Genomic DNA, 14665 nt, shown 5'->3' with positions numbered 1-14665 from the left:
AACTGTGAAAATCTTCCTTTCACATGTGGAGTTACAGATTCACATGTGGAGTTGAACTAATGTTATTCTCCGCACATTTGTGGCCTGCTGGAGGTCATTTTGCTGGGCTCTGGCAGTGCTCCTCCTTGCACAAAGGCGGAGGTAGCGGTCCTGCTGCTGGGTTGTTGCCCTCCGACGGCCTCCTCCACGTCTCCTGATGTACTGGCCTGTCTCCTGGTAGCGCCTCCATGCTCTGGACACTACGCTGACAGACACAGCAAACCTTCTTGCCACAGCTCGCATTGATGTGCCATCCTGGATGAGCTGCACTACCTGAGCCACTTGTGTGGGTTGTAGACTCTGTCTCATGCTACCACTAGAGTGAAAGCACCGCCAACATTCAAAAGTGACCAAAACATCAGCCAGGAAGCATAGGAACTGAGAAGTGGTCTGTGGTCACCACCTGCAGAACCACTCCTTTATTGGGGGTGTCTTGCTAATTGCCTATAATTTCCACCTTTTGTCTATTCCATTTGCACAACAGCATGTGAAATTTATTGTCAATCAGTGTTGCTTCCTAAGTGGACAGTTTGATTTCACAGAAGTGTGATTGACTTGGAGTTACATTGTGTTGTTTAAGTGTTCCCTTTATTTTTTTGAGCAGTGTAGTTATAAAAAATTTAAAAAGCTAAACTTTTTTTATTTACTGTTTTTGCTTTGTCATTATGGGGTATTGTGTGTAGATTGATGATAGAAAAAAAACTATTTAATCAATTTTAGAAGAAGGGTGTAACCTAACAAAATGTTGAAAAAGTTGAGGGCACTGTGTAGCCAATATACCACGGCTAAGAGCTGTATTCCGGCACTCTGCGTTGCGTCGTGCATAAGAACAGCTCTTAGCCATGGTATATTGGCCATATACCACACCCATTGGGACTTTTTGCTTAATTATGTTCCAGGCCCCGAACCATCCACTCAAGAGGAAATCGGCCAGCAGCTGAATCTAGTTGATGATCCCTGTCATATTATATTGTATGACTGCTATTACATTGGTAGGCCAATGTAATGTAACCTAACTTAAAGTAACATATCATACTAAATGGAAGGGTACAGATTTTAGTAAAATATATATATTTGGCTCTGAGACCAGGTTATTTTTCCAGTTGCAAGTTTTGATACATTCACATCACCCTGCATCCCTCTTCTGGTTTACCTCTGAAGCTAAGCAGGGTTGTTCCTGCTTGGTCCCTGGATGGGAGACAAGATGTAGCTGGATGTGGTTGAATATAATATATATATATAAAAATATAATGTGGGGATTTTTTTTCACAAGAGGAAAAAAACACGTGAAAAATGTACATGTGAAACTTCACATGTGTCTGAAAACAACGTGTCTAACTAGTTAACTTAAAAAGTATGTAAAAGAAATAAGGAACGTGACATTTTTTCCCCATGGGATTTGTTCAATAAATAAATCTAATTGATTTATAAAGCCCTTTTTACATCAGCAGTTGTCACAAAGTGCTTATAGAGAAACCAAACCTAAAAACCCAAAGAGCCAGCAAAGCAGATGTAGAAGTCTGAAAACCACATTCTTTTCATGTGTTTGTTGTCGTGAGGGCTGTTCAGACATTACTATTATTACAAACATCACTGAGCCCTGCCTACTGAATTTTACAATACAATTTTTAAATCTTCAACAAAAAGGGTCAGATGACAATTAGGGGAAAGAAAAAATAAATCTATTGAAGCTCCCTCTGAGATCTGTGGTGCTCTCCATCCTGATTGCTTCAGGAAAGTCTGTGGTAAGAGGCACGAGGCCCTGCAACACTTCAACTACGTATCTTGGTCTTTATCATTCAAACAGTATGTGGGTCATTTCCTAAATGGCTGTTCACTTTTCTAGAGATGAATGTCGATCTCTAACATTGAGTATGACCCAGTCTTCTCTGCTAATGAGGGACTGATTGGAGGACACCCAGTCACGCTACCCTAGAACTTATCCCCTAACTGGCCAATACAAATGAACCACAACATCTAGGCACCATACACAGAGTGTCCTATATGAAATAGACTAACACATCACTACATAGCCCGTTCGTTGTGCAATTGTATGCTCTGAATTACATGTTCTATATTCATTCAATTATGTAAACTCCTCATTGGTTCTCCTATGAATAAATCGACACAAAGTACAAATTATAAACAAGCTTCAAATACAAAACTCTCTTTATCCAGCCAAATCAACGGACCCCATTTACAATTCTCATGCAGCTTTCCTAAATGACAATGCAAGTAAGAGCATGAATAAGCGAGAGAGATGATGATGCCCTATCTGTCTATCTCTATAGCACATCAACGTATCTAATACCACATCTCTAATTGGCTATCACTGTCATTGTACCTCCTTTCAGAATGCCTGGGCGGCATAAATTAACAAGCAAGCGCTGTTACCTAATTGCCTTGATTAGCATAGAGCCCTGCGACAAAGCAAAGACAGCAATCAGAGCGGGAAATCAACAGTGATTATCTCTACCCACATGACTGTGAACAGTGGCAAACTGGTCGAAGTATTCGGTGCAGAATGGGGCAAATCTGGGACTGACACAGAATGTTTAAAAAGGAACAAAATAGGGTTGTGTGTGTGTGTGTATGTTTGTCTAATGGTGTGTCTCTTAGCATATGACACAGACCTCGCTGGAAGAGCACTTCATTCCTGTGTCATATCTACAGTCTGTGACTCAGGGTGTCCACTCATCTCCAGCAGGAATGCATTAATTGCTGTTAATGAAAGTTGTGATGAATGCCATGGCGATTGGACCCGTGTAATGCATTAGCCCAGAGAGACTGTACTGGTTATTACAGCTTCATCCCCATGAGGCACACAGGCTATAATCAAGGAGCTGACAAATCAACACAGTGTCATTAAGCGGGATCAAAGCCTTTTAATAACACAGCCCTGCCCTGATTGCCTTGGAAATGAACCAGGAGGTGGAGCTGTGTTTCTCCCCCCAGGCTTCCAATGAATGATCCCTTATTGATGACCCTTGTTCAATCCACTTCAATCAGTGTAGATGAAGGGGAGGAGACAAATCAAATCAAATCAATGTTAAATAAGGAGTTTTAAGCCTTGAGACCTGTCAGACATGGATTGTGTATGTGTGCCATTCAGAGGATTAATGGGCAGGACAAAGGATTTAAGTGCCTTTGAAGGGGGGGTGTGGTAGTAGGTGCCAGGCACGCCGGTTTGTGTCAAGAACTGCAACGCTGCTGGGTTTTTCACTCTCAACAGTTTGCTGTGTGTATCCAGAATGGTCCACCAGCCAAAGGACATCCAGCCAACTTGACACAACTGTAAGAAGCATTGGACTGGAGTCAACATGGGCCAGCATCACTTTCGACACCTTGTAGAGTCCATGCCGCGACAAAATTAGTCTGTTCTGAGGGAAAAAAAGGGGGGGGATGAAACTCAATAGGAAGGTGTTCCTAATGTTTGGTGTACTCAGTGTATATGGTAATGTTATTGTTTGGCAATCGTCAACAAAACCCCGAACTCAACTAATTAAAGGAAAACTTCAAGATATGTAACTTTCAAAATACTGAAATCATTGCCGCATGATGTATTCATATGTAGATGTATTTATATATATCTAACTGCCATCATCATTGCTTAAATGGCAAATGAGAGAAAGTACAAACATGCTGCTGTAAATATACACATTTCTGATATTCTGAGAATATAGCGACCATGTTCTAGGTATGTTTCTGTTTCTATTCCTTTACTTTGGCAGTTACCTGACATTGTGAGACTCGGGTTCTAATCCAGCCGGTTACAAAAGCACACGTGAAACTTAGAATATCACTTGTGAAATGGGAAGGGAAAGGGAGATACCTAGTCAGTTGTACAACTGAACGCCTTCAACTGAAATGTGTCTTCCACATTTAAACCAACCCCCTCTGAATCAGAAAGGTGCGGGGGGCTGCCATAATCATCGTCTTTGGGTTAACTGCCTCGCTCAGGGGAAGAATGATAGATTTTTACCTTGTCAGCTCGTGGATTCAATCCAGCAAACTTTTGGCTCACACACCCGGACATTTAAATCCTCGACAGGGATCTGTCGACAGGACTATCCCCTAGTGGCATCAACAATTCCTCCCATCCCCTCTCACACTCACCCCTAGTTCCCCTTCTACTGGCTAATACATGTCATTTACTGAAGGCTGTTGTGCTGAGACATGAGGCTTTTGGTCTAGCTGAGGCATAGTAGAGCCTTAACGGATACAGAAGGCTGCATATACTGTACTAAGCTAAATAATCCCCCGGTTACGGTCTCTGATTTGAAACAAGAACAGAATCACCATCACCAACGTTCTGCTGGTAATCATCATCACAGACATTCCATTGTTCCTGCTGAGGCTGTAAGGCTGCATGCAGCAGGAAGGGAAAGGGAGGTAGAGGAGAAGGACGCCGAAAGTAATGGAGACTGGATGGGTTCACTGTAGCAGGACAAAGTCTTTCGTTCTAAAAAGCAGATACAGGGATAATGTCTAATGAATACATTACATATACATTTGAGCACGCATGAATGTCCCATTGCGGTTCATAAAGTGTGAATCCATGTGTTTCTTCGGTAATTGAGTCATTGTCTCTCACGTAGTTCTGGTGTATAAAGTCTACAGGATGGAAATGCTGACGAGACAGTATAAAGCAGTCTATCCGTGTGGAAATGGAATGGGAGGGGGGGGGAGTACACCGTGATGTGTTTCCCCTGAATGACGGACTGCCTGTTTAACTGCTTGGGCGGTTGGCTCAGGCCACACTAGCTAGTGTAGGTGCGGGCTTATTACGTGTAGAAAGAAGATGAAATGGCGTTGGGTGGTGAAAGTGCTGATGGTAGAGAGATTTGAGGGTTGACTAACTGACAGCTCCAATCACCTCCACAGATCGCAGTATTCAGTGGATAACCACTTTAAAGTGTGTAGACAGGCGTCCTGGATCACTGGGCAACAAGCAGCACACGTCAAGAATCGATAGATGTCAACAACCAACAAATGACGGCAAGACAAAACATCAAAGCAACCGGCCGGGCATACAGGCATACAGACAATCAGTTTCAGTTGCCCCCGGTAACAGATCAACCTGCATGCTTCAGAAGGCATGAAAAGGAAACGCTGACTGAACCTGAACCTCATGCTGTTTAATGGATTACCCATAATATGCTGCTGTGAGAGAGTTGGTTGTCCAGGGAACATTAATACTGAAATGGTGGGATGGCCATTATCTGCATGGCTGTGATTAGAATCCATTGTTGGGTGGCAGCCCTGACAGACAGGTATGTAGCTATATATTATGTCAAGATAGATATTGCAGATCATTTCCTGAAAAAAATATATTTACAATCAAATAATGAAGTAAAGAGCTTCAAGGCAACACTAAAACAAGTGACCATGAATCTGAATAAAATTCCATATGAAAGACTTGATTAGCTTTATCAATGGTGAACAATACATGCTCACTTCCTCTACTACCCAGCAAACATTCCCAGAATATTAGCTAACATTAGGATAACAGCCCAAAAGCAATCAAGTAATGTTTTTTATGACAACCTATTTTCTTTCCTTCTTTTAAATGAAATATCCTTGGAATGTTCTAACGTTCACTAAAATGTTGTGTACCACATAGGTAACAACGACTACAGAACATGCCCCAAAAGTTCTCATTAGCTTTCGAGGTAATGTAACAACACAACTGTCTAGTTGTGCTGATGATTATTGTAGCCCGACCAATATGGGATTTTTGGCTCTGAAACCGATACCAATTTTAGCTAGGCAAGAGTCAACAATTACAGATATATCTGCCGATATATCGTTTTTTTAGAGTTGGAATGAATTATACTCCAAAGTATTCACATATACTCTAAATGATTATTCCTTAACTAAATACTAAAATAACATTATTTATGATTTTTTTTTTGTGGTTTACATGATAACCTCCAAAAAGCAACTACATCCTCTATTAATATGAAAGCAAATAAAAAACACTTGTTTAGATTCCTTTCTTAGGTACAACTTACACACTGTTTAACCCACTTAATATTCATAGTATATACTGTATTCTAGTCAAGGCTCATCCTATATTACTACTACTGTACACACCTTTTCTATTCATATACTGTCCATAAGGTCTATACACACCATCATATGCATACACAGTGTATATATTTACATCCCGGAGTTCGATATTGCTCGCGCTAATATTTAAATATTTATTATAGATTTTATGTGTGCTCTTCCTGGTGCCCATCTCAGAACAAATTAGTCAGGATTATTCTTAAACTTCCAGCACATACTCATTTTTACCATCTCCACTTTGAAAGCCTTAGATGGCTTAAAGTGGAGGAGAGAGGCTCTCAGATTAGGTTGTAAATTGTACATCAGATTGTCCACAGTATGGTCCCCAGGTACCTATATAACTACTTTAACTTGGTCCGGGATAACCATAATTATTCCACTAGAAGTGAAACTGACGTTGTTCCTTTTAGATTTAAAAGTGGTATGGAAAAATGTTATTTTTTGTACTCAGCTGCCATTCTTTGGAATAGTCTTCCAAAGAATTTGAAACTTATACCTTCAATGGGTAAGTTTCAAGTTCTCGCTGCAATCTAGCAAGCAAACAATAATATCTTATCATGAATGCAAGCAGGCACATGGCCTAAATTATAGATCTGTGTCAACTGTCTTGCAGATTTCATATTTCATAAAACAAAAATAAGCCCACTAACATAATAGGCCCAACAGTAACGGTGTTATTTTTGTGTCAAGGATGAGCTCACTTTAGAGCCATTCCAGTGTTTGCACTTAAGTAGCACAGATTGCTAGCTAGCTAGGCTCAATCTAGCCAGCAAGGTAGTTAGCCTAACTACCTTGCTGGCTAGCTAGCCAGCTAACGTTAACTAAGTGCGCATGTGATTAGGGCCGGGCTGATTGCCAACTGGCGTTGAGCGATTAGTGCTTTTTGAGGTCAATTCAGTTACGGTTAGATTATAAAAAACTGCATTATAAAATAATGACATTACAATGATTTTAGATTTTTTTTATGTAAATTGGCATGCTGACTGCAGGAATGGCCAACAGAGCTGTTTCCAGAGAACTGAATGTAAATTTTTCTACCATAAGCTGCCTCCAACCTCGTTTTAGAGAATTTGGCAGTACGTCCAACCAGCCTCACAACTCCAGACAACGTGTAACAACGCCAACCCAGGACCTACACAACCGGCCTCTTAACCTGTGGGATCGTCTGAGACCAGACACCCGGACAGTTGATCTAATTGTGTGTTTGCACAACTGAAGAATTTCGGCACAAACTGTCAGAAATTGTCTCAGGGAAGCTCATCTGCATGCTCGTTGTCCTCACCAGTGTCTTGACCTGACTTCAGTTCGGTGTCGTAACCGACTTCAGTGGGCAAATGCTTACCTTCGATGGCCACTAAGCACGCTGGAGAAGTGTGCGTTTCACGGATGAATCCCGGTTTCAACTGTACCTGCCGTTGTGTGGGCGAGCGGTTTGCTTATGTCAACGTTTTGAACAGAAAGCCTCATGGTGGAAGTGAGGTTATGGTATGGGCAGGCATAAGCTACAGACAACGAACACAATTGCATCTTATTGATGGCAATTTCAATGCACAGAGATACCTTGATGAGATCCTGAGGCCCATTTGTCGTGCCATTCATCCGCTGCCGTCACCTCATGTTTCAGCATGATAATGCACAGCCCCATGACGCAAGGATCTGTACACAATTCCTGGAAGCTGAAAATGTCCCAGTTCTTCCATGGCCTGCATACTCAGCAGACATGTCACCCATTGAGCATGTTTATGTTAATATTTTTGTTCAGTGTAGATGACATCGTGATACAGTCTACTCAATGGGGAGAGCATGAATGGCTCTCCACAACACCGGGACACAGTGTCTAAGTATATATGTATACAAGACAAAAATATAAACGCAACATGATTTTACTGAGTTGCTGTTCATATAGTGAAATCAGTCAATTGAAAGACATTCATTACGGCCTAATCTATGGATTCCACATAACTGGGCAGGGGTGCAGCCATGGGTGGGCCTTGGAAGGCATAAGCCCACCCATTAGGGAGCCAGGCCCAGCCAATCAGCATGAGTTTTTCCCCACATAAGGTTTTTATTAAAGACAAGAAATATAACCTAAGCATCTTTGTGCGCATTTTTGTGCGAATGGAACATTTCTGGCATTTTTTATTTCAGCTCATGAAACATCGGACCAACACTTTACAACATGCTAATATTTTGTTCAGTGTACTTTTCATTAACTGTAACAACCCTGTGACACAGGCTGTGATTCGGTTCGCTCGGCTCTCAGCTGCGCGACATAAGTCCCTGAAGATGGGACAAAGCGCATGACAAGGTGGCCCTGAGGAAGCCAGCTGGTCTCAACCACTTCATTGCTCCATTCTTCCAAGTACACATACACACGTACACGACACCAGCTTGATATGTCTCTTGTCCCCCATCTTTTTACCCACAGAGCAACAGGCCTGGTGCTCTCTGTCTCTAATTCCATTCGTTCTTTTTCTATGTTTGTCTTAGGTGTAGGAAGAGCTGACAAATCAGAACTGAAGAGGATTGTTAAAGAGCCCCATAAGGAACGCCTGATGCTGGGCTGACTTCTCTCTCCTGCATGCTCTCCTTCCCACACTGTCCTGCTGTGTTTCAACGCCTCTTAACCCCCTTCCCTGAATAGAGTTGCCTTGCCCCTGATCAGATCTAGGATTGTGCCTAATCCAAAATGTGAACTCCATCTCCCTCTCTGTCTCTCCCCTACACCCTAGTACACACACAGGCGCACAATACTGTCATTTTAAATTAGCGCTGTAATGATGCTCTTATTTGGTTACATACAGTGGGGAGAACAAGTATTTGATACACTGCCGATTTTGCAGGTTTTCCTACTTACAAAGCATGTAGAGGTCTGTAATTTTTATCATAGGTACACTTCAACTGTGAGAGACGGAATCTAAAACAAAAATCCAGAAAATCACATTGTATGATTTTTAAGTAATTAATTTGCATTTTATTGCATGACATAAGTATTTGATACATCAGAAAAGCAGAACTTAATATTTGGTACAGAAACCTTTGTTTGCAATTACAGAGATCATACGTTTCCTGTAGTTCTTGACCAGGTTTGCACACACTGCAGCAGGGATTTTGGCCCACTCCTCCACAGACCTTCTCCAGATCCTTCAGGTTTCGGGGCTGTCGCTGGGCAATACGGAATTTCAGCTCCCTCCAAAGATTTTCTATTGGATTAAGGTCTGGAGACTGGCTAGACCACTCCAGGACCTTGAGATGCTTCTTACGGAGCCACTCCTTAGTTGCCCTGGCTGTGTGTTTCGGGTCGTTGTCATCCTGGAAGACCCAGCCACGACCCATCTTCAATGCTCTTACTGAGGGAAGGAGGTTGTTGGCCAAGATCTCGCGATACATGGCCCCATCCATCCTCCCCTCAATACGGTGCAGTCGTCCTGTCCCCTTTGCAGAAAAGCAGCCCCAAAGAATGATGTTTCCACCTCCATGCTTCACGTTTGGGATGGGTTCTTGGGGTTGTACTCATCCTTCTTCTTCCTCCAAACACAGCGAGTGGAGTTTAGACCAAAAAGTTATATTTTTGTCTCATCAGACCACATGACCTTCTCCCATTCCTCCTCTGGATCATCCAGATGGTCATTGGCAAACTTCAGACGGGCCTGGACATGCGCTGGCTTGAGCAGGGGGACCTTGCGTGCGCTGCAGTATTTTAATCCATGACGGCGTAATGTGTTACTAATGGTTTTCTTTGAGACTGTGGTCCCAGCTCTCTTCAGGTCATTGACCAGGTCCTGCCGTGTAGTTCTGGGCTGATCCCTCACCTTCCTCATGATCATTGATGCCCCACGAGGTGAGATCTTGCATGGAGCCCCAGACCGAGGGTGATTGACCGTCATCTTGAACTTCTTCCATTTTCTAATAATTGCGCCAACAGTTGTTGCCTTCTCACCAAGCTGCTTGCCTATTGTCCTGTAGCCCATCCCAGCCTTGTGCAGGTCTACAATTTTATCCCTGATGTCCTTACACAGCTTTCTGGTCTTGGCCATTGTGGAGAGGTTGGAGTCTGTTTGATTGAGTGTGTGGACAGGTGTCTTTTATACAGGTAATGAGTTCAAACAGGTGCAGTTAATACAGGTAATGAGTGGAGAACAGGAGGGCTTCTTAAAGAAAAACTAACAGGTCTGTGAGAGCCGGAATTCTTACTGGTTGGTAGGTGATCAAATACTTATGTCATGCAATAAAATGCAAATTAATTACTTAAAAATCATACAATGTGATTTTCTGGATTTTTGTTTTAGATTCCGTCTCTCACAGTTGAAGTGTACCTATGATAAAAATTACAGACCTCTACATGCTTTGTAAGTAGGAAAACCTGCAAAATCGGCAGTGTATCAAATACTTGTTCTCCCCACTGTATGTGTTAACGGGTGTTCCTTTTGTTGTCAATTAGTGTTCATGTTGTTACCAATCTGAATAAATGCATTTTATGTACAAATGTATTGTTGTTGTTTTTACATCAATGTATATAGACACATTTTTCTCCCTACTGTGTTATTGACTTGTTTGTTTACTCCATGTGTAACTCTGTGTTGTTGTCTGTTCACACTGCTATGCTTTATCTTGGCCAGGTCGCAGTTGTAAATGAGAACTTGTTCTAAACTAGCCTACCTGGTTAAATAAAGGTGAAATAAAAATAAATAAAATAAACATTAAGAAGATTTCAGGGACCATTTCCCCCGTAAATGTACAGTGTTAGCAGCTTAATTAATACTGTAATTTTGCGTCACTCCAGAGATACTGTAATATATTTTTCAGTACTATTTTCTTACTGTTAAACATTACATCATCCCTGCTGTAAATCTACACTCGTGTATGTTTAAGAGGTGTCTGCCTGTGTGTGAGATATGACAGTAGAAGCAACGTAGCAGTGAGTGTCAGATCACAGTGCTGTGTTGTCACTAGTTGGCCCTTGTGTCCTTTAAGTATACATTTACCCAGAGCAACAATTTCAAGCAAACTGTATGAATTTCAGCCCAAAATAACTGGATTTGCAGCTTGATTTGATCCTCTTGTTTCCGTAGCGGGAAAATGGCCACAATTGTGACACATTGCTGAGTGTTATTTTAGACAAATGGTAGGCTTACAGGCTATTGTTCTGAGTAAGTCAGTGAGGTTTTCTTTAAAATACGTTTTTTTGAACAGCCTGGTCCACTGCTACATGTTTCTCTGGAGAGAAGCCTGACATCAGCTGTTCAAGGAATTTAAAATGACAGCTCAATCTATTCCTCTCTACCATTGAGACTGTGTGTGTGTGTGTGTGTGAACGCATGCCTATGTGTGTGTGTATACCTCTAACGTGCGTGTGTGTGTGTGTGTGTCAGTAAGAACAAAGATGTGTGTGTCAGTAGAAAGATATTTAGTTGTCCCAGTGAATCATTCAGACTACAGGGGCAGACTGAGCACTGGCAGCAGAATCGTCTACAATATTTATTTTCCTCTCAAACACTGTCAGCCACATCAAAGGTCTGTTGAGTGGTTCAACTAGTTCTAAGCCAACGGCAGACATGTCTATGGAAAAATACATTTCGAACAGTTACATTTGCATAGAAGATAATAATTTGTAGTGCTGTTAAATTGAAAGCCATTAGCTGAAAAGATGATGACTCACCCTCCGCCAAACGCTTCTCCTGTTTAAATCACTCTACATATTTTTATTAGAAAGAAGGAGATGTTAACACCCATAAATAGATTCATGGCTGGAATTAAATAACTATTAGCGCATATCTTGCAAAAGTAAATTCACACCAGTTCCTTTAATTTTCACTAAACCTCAAAATGATTCATTCATTAAAAATGCGTTCCTCAAATGTAAAATAAGAGTTTTCCTTGATTACAGCTAAAATGTGAATTATATAGCAGAATACTTATAATTCATTCTAACGCAGCAAAAAGAAAAAAAAACAGACGAATTCCCAGTACAATATTCCATTTAGAAACCTATCCGATTCCAGGTTGTAGACAATGTGGCTTTTAAAGGCATGTGCAGCATTTACCATGAATGCGATCTCCACAAATGCATTGCTTTTAAAAGCTACATTGTCTTCAACCCTTGATCAGATCGTATCCCGTGTCTAAAGAATGACAGCAAATGGGCAACACAGCTGATGCAAAAAAATGTAAGACAGTGAAAAAACTATATAACAATTGAATCAACTACAACCAGCATCAACATCATTGACTACTATCTACTCCTGTCGACCTTCGTTCAGGAATGTATGTAAAAAATATAATGTACAGCATCCATGTAAACAATCCTTAAGCACAGCTAGCTAGCAGACATTTTAGTCATTTAGCAGATGCTCTTATCCAGAGCGACGTACAACACACACACACACACACACACACACACACACACACACACACACACACACACACACACACACACACACACACACACACACACACACACACACACACACACACACACACACACACACACACACACACACACACACACACACACACACACACACACACAGAGCATTAGTGACAGCCTGGTATAGAACATAGCCAGAGAGACAGGATCAATAGGGAGGCTTGTGTTCCAAATAGAACCTGGAAGCATTCCAAGTGGGAACACTCAGAAGAACATTAGGCAGTTCTACGCATGGAATGGCTGGTGATTGTCGGGACAGAGACAGAGTCAGCTCTGTGGAGACACACTGGAAACAGAAGTAGGTTTAGTGTGACAAGCATACAGGCATTATGAACAAATTACAGAGAGGACTGGGTAGATAGACACCAGACACAGATGGGGGCAGGGAAAGGTGTTAGATTGAACACAAAAAGAGGAGAATAAGCCCTAAAATATAATTGCATTATCCGTTTTCTGTGTGTCATTATGTGTGTGTGTGTGTCTGTGAGAGATGTGAATGTACAGTTGAAGTCAAAAGTTTACAAACACTTAGGTTGGAGTCATTAAAACTCGATTTTAAACTGCTCCACAAATGTCTTGTTAACAAACTATAGTTTTGGCAAGTCGGTTAAGACATCTACTTTGTGCATGACAAGTAATTTTTCTAACAATTGTTTACAGAGAGATTACTTCACTTATAATTCACTGTATCACAATTCCAGTGGGTCAGAAGTTTACATACACTAAGTTGACTGTGCCTTTAAACAGTTAAGAAAATTCCAGAAAATGATGTCATGGCTTTAGAAGCTTCTGATAGGCTAATTGACATAATTTGAGTCAATTGGACGTGTACCTGTGGATGTATTTCAAGGCCTACCTTCAAACTCAGTGCCTCTTTGCTTGACATCATGGGAAAATAAAAAATAAATCAGCCAAGACCTAAATCAGCCAAATTGTAGACCTCCACAAGTCTGGTTCATCCTTGGGAGCAATTTCCAAACACCTCCAGGTACAACGGTCATCTGTACAAACAATAGTACACAAGTATAAACACCATGGGACCACGCAACACTTAGGTTGGAGTCAAACCGCTCAGGAAGGAGACACGTTCTGTCTCCTAGAGATGAACGTACTTTGGTGCGAAAAGTGCAAATCAATCCCAGAACAGCAGCATCGACCTTGTGAAGATGCTGGAGGAAACACGTACAAAAGTATCTATATTCAGAGTCAAACAAGTCTTATATTGACATAACCTGAAAGGCCGCTCAGCAAGGAAGAAGCCACTGCTCCAAAACCAACATAAAAAAGCCAGACTACGGTTTGCAACTGCAGATGGGGACAAATATCGTACTTTTTGTAGAAATGTCCTCTGGTCTGATGAAACAAAAATAGAACTGTTTGGCCATAATGACCATCGTTATGTTTGGAGGAAAAAGGGGGAGGCTTGCAAGCCAAAGTTCACCATCCCAACTGTGAAGCACGGGGGTGGCAGCATCATGTTGTGGGGCTGTTTTGCTGCAGAAGGGAATGGTGCACTTCACAGAATAGATGGCATCATGAGGATGAAAATTATGTGGATATATTGAAGCAACATCTCAAGACATCAGTCAAGAAGTTAAAGCTTGGTCGCAAATGCGTCTTCCAAATTGACAATGACCCCAAGCACACTTCCAAAGTTGTGTCAAAATGGCTTAAGAACAACAAAGTAAAGGTATTGGAGTGGCCATCACAAAGCCCTGACGGACAGAACTGAAAGTGTGTGCGAGCAAGGAGGCCTCCAAACCTGACTCAGTTACACCAACTCTGTCAGGAGGAATGGATCAAAATTCACCCAACTTATTGTGGGAAGCCTGTTGAAGGCTACCCGAAACATTTGACCCAAGTTAACTTTTTAGGGATAGGGGGCAGCATTTTTACTTTTGGATGAATTTCGTGCCCATAGTGAACTGCCTCCTACTCTGTCCCAGATGCTAATATATGCATATTATTATTACTATTGGATAGAAAACACTCTGAAGTTTCTAAAACTGTTTGAATTATGTCTGTGAGTATAACAGAACTCATATTGCAGGCAAACTTCCAAACAGGAAGTGGAAATTCTGGGGCTGGTTGATGTTATGTAAATGTAAATGTTAAACTCATCGTCTA

Source organism: Salvelinus alpinus, chromosome 27 (assembly GCF_045679555.1).
Source record: "Salvelinus alpinus chromosome 27, SLU_Salpinus.1, whole genome shotgun sequence".
Lineage (NCBI taxonomy): Eukaryota > Metazoa > Chordata > Actinopteri > Salmoniformes > Salmonidae > Salvelinus > Salvelinus alpinus.
This window is presented reverse-complemented; position numbering follows the sequence as displayed.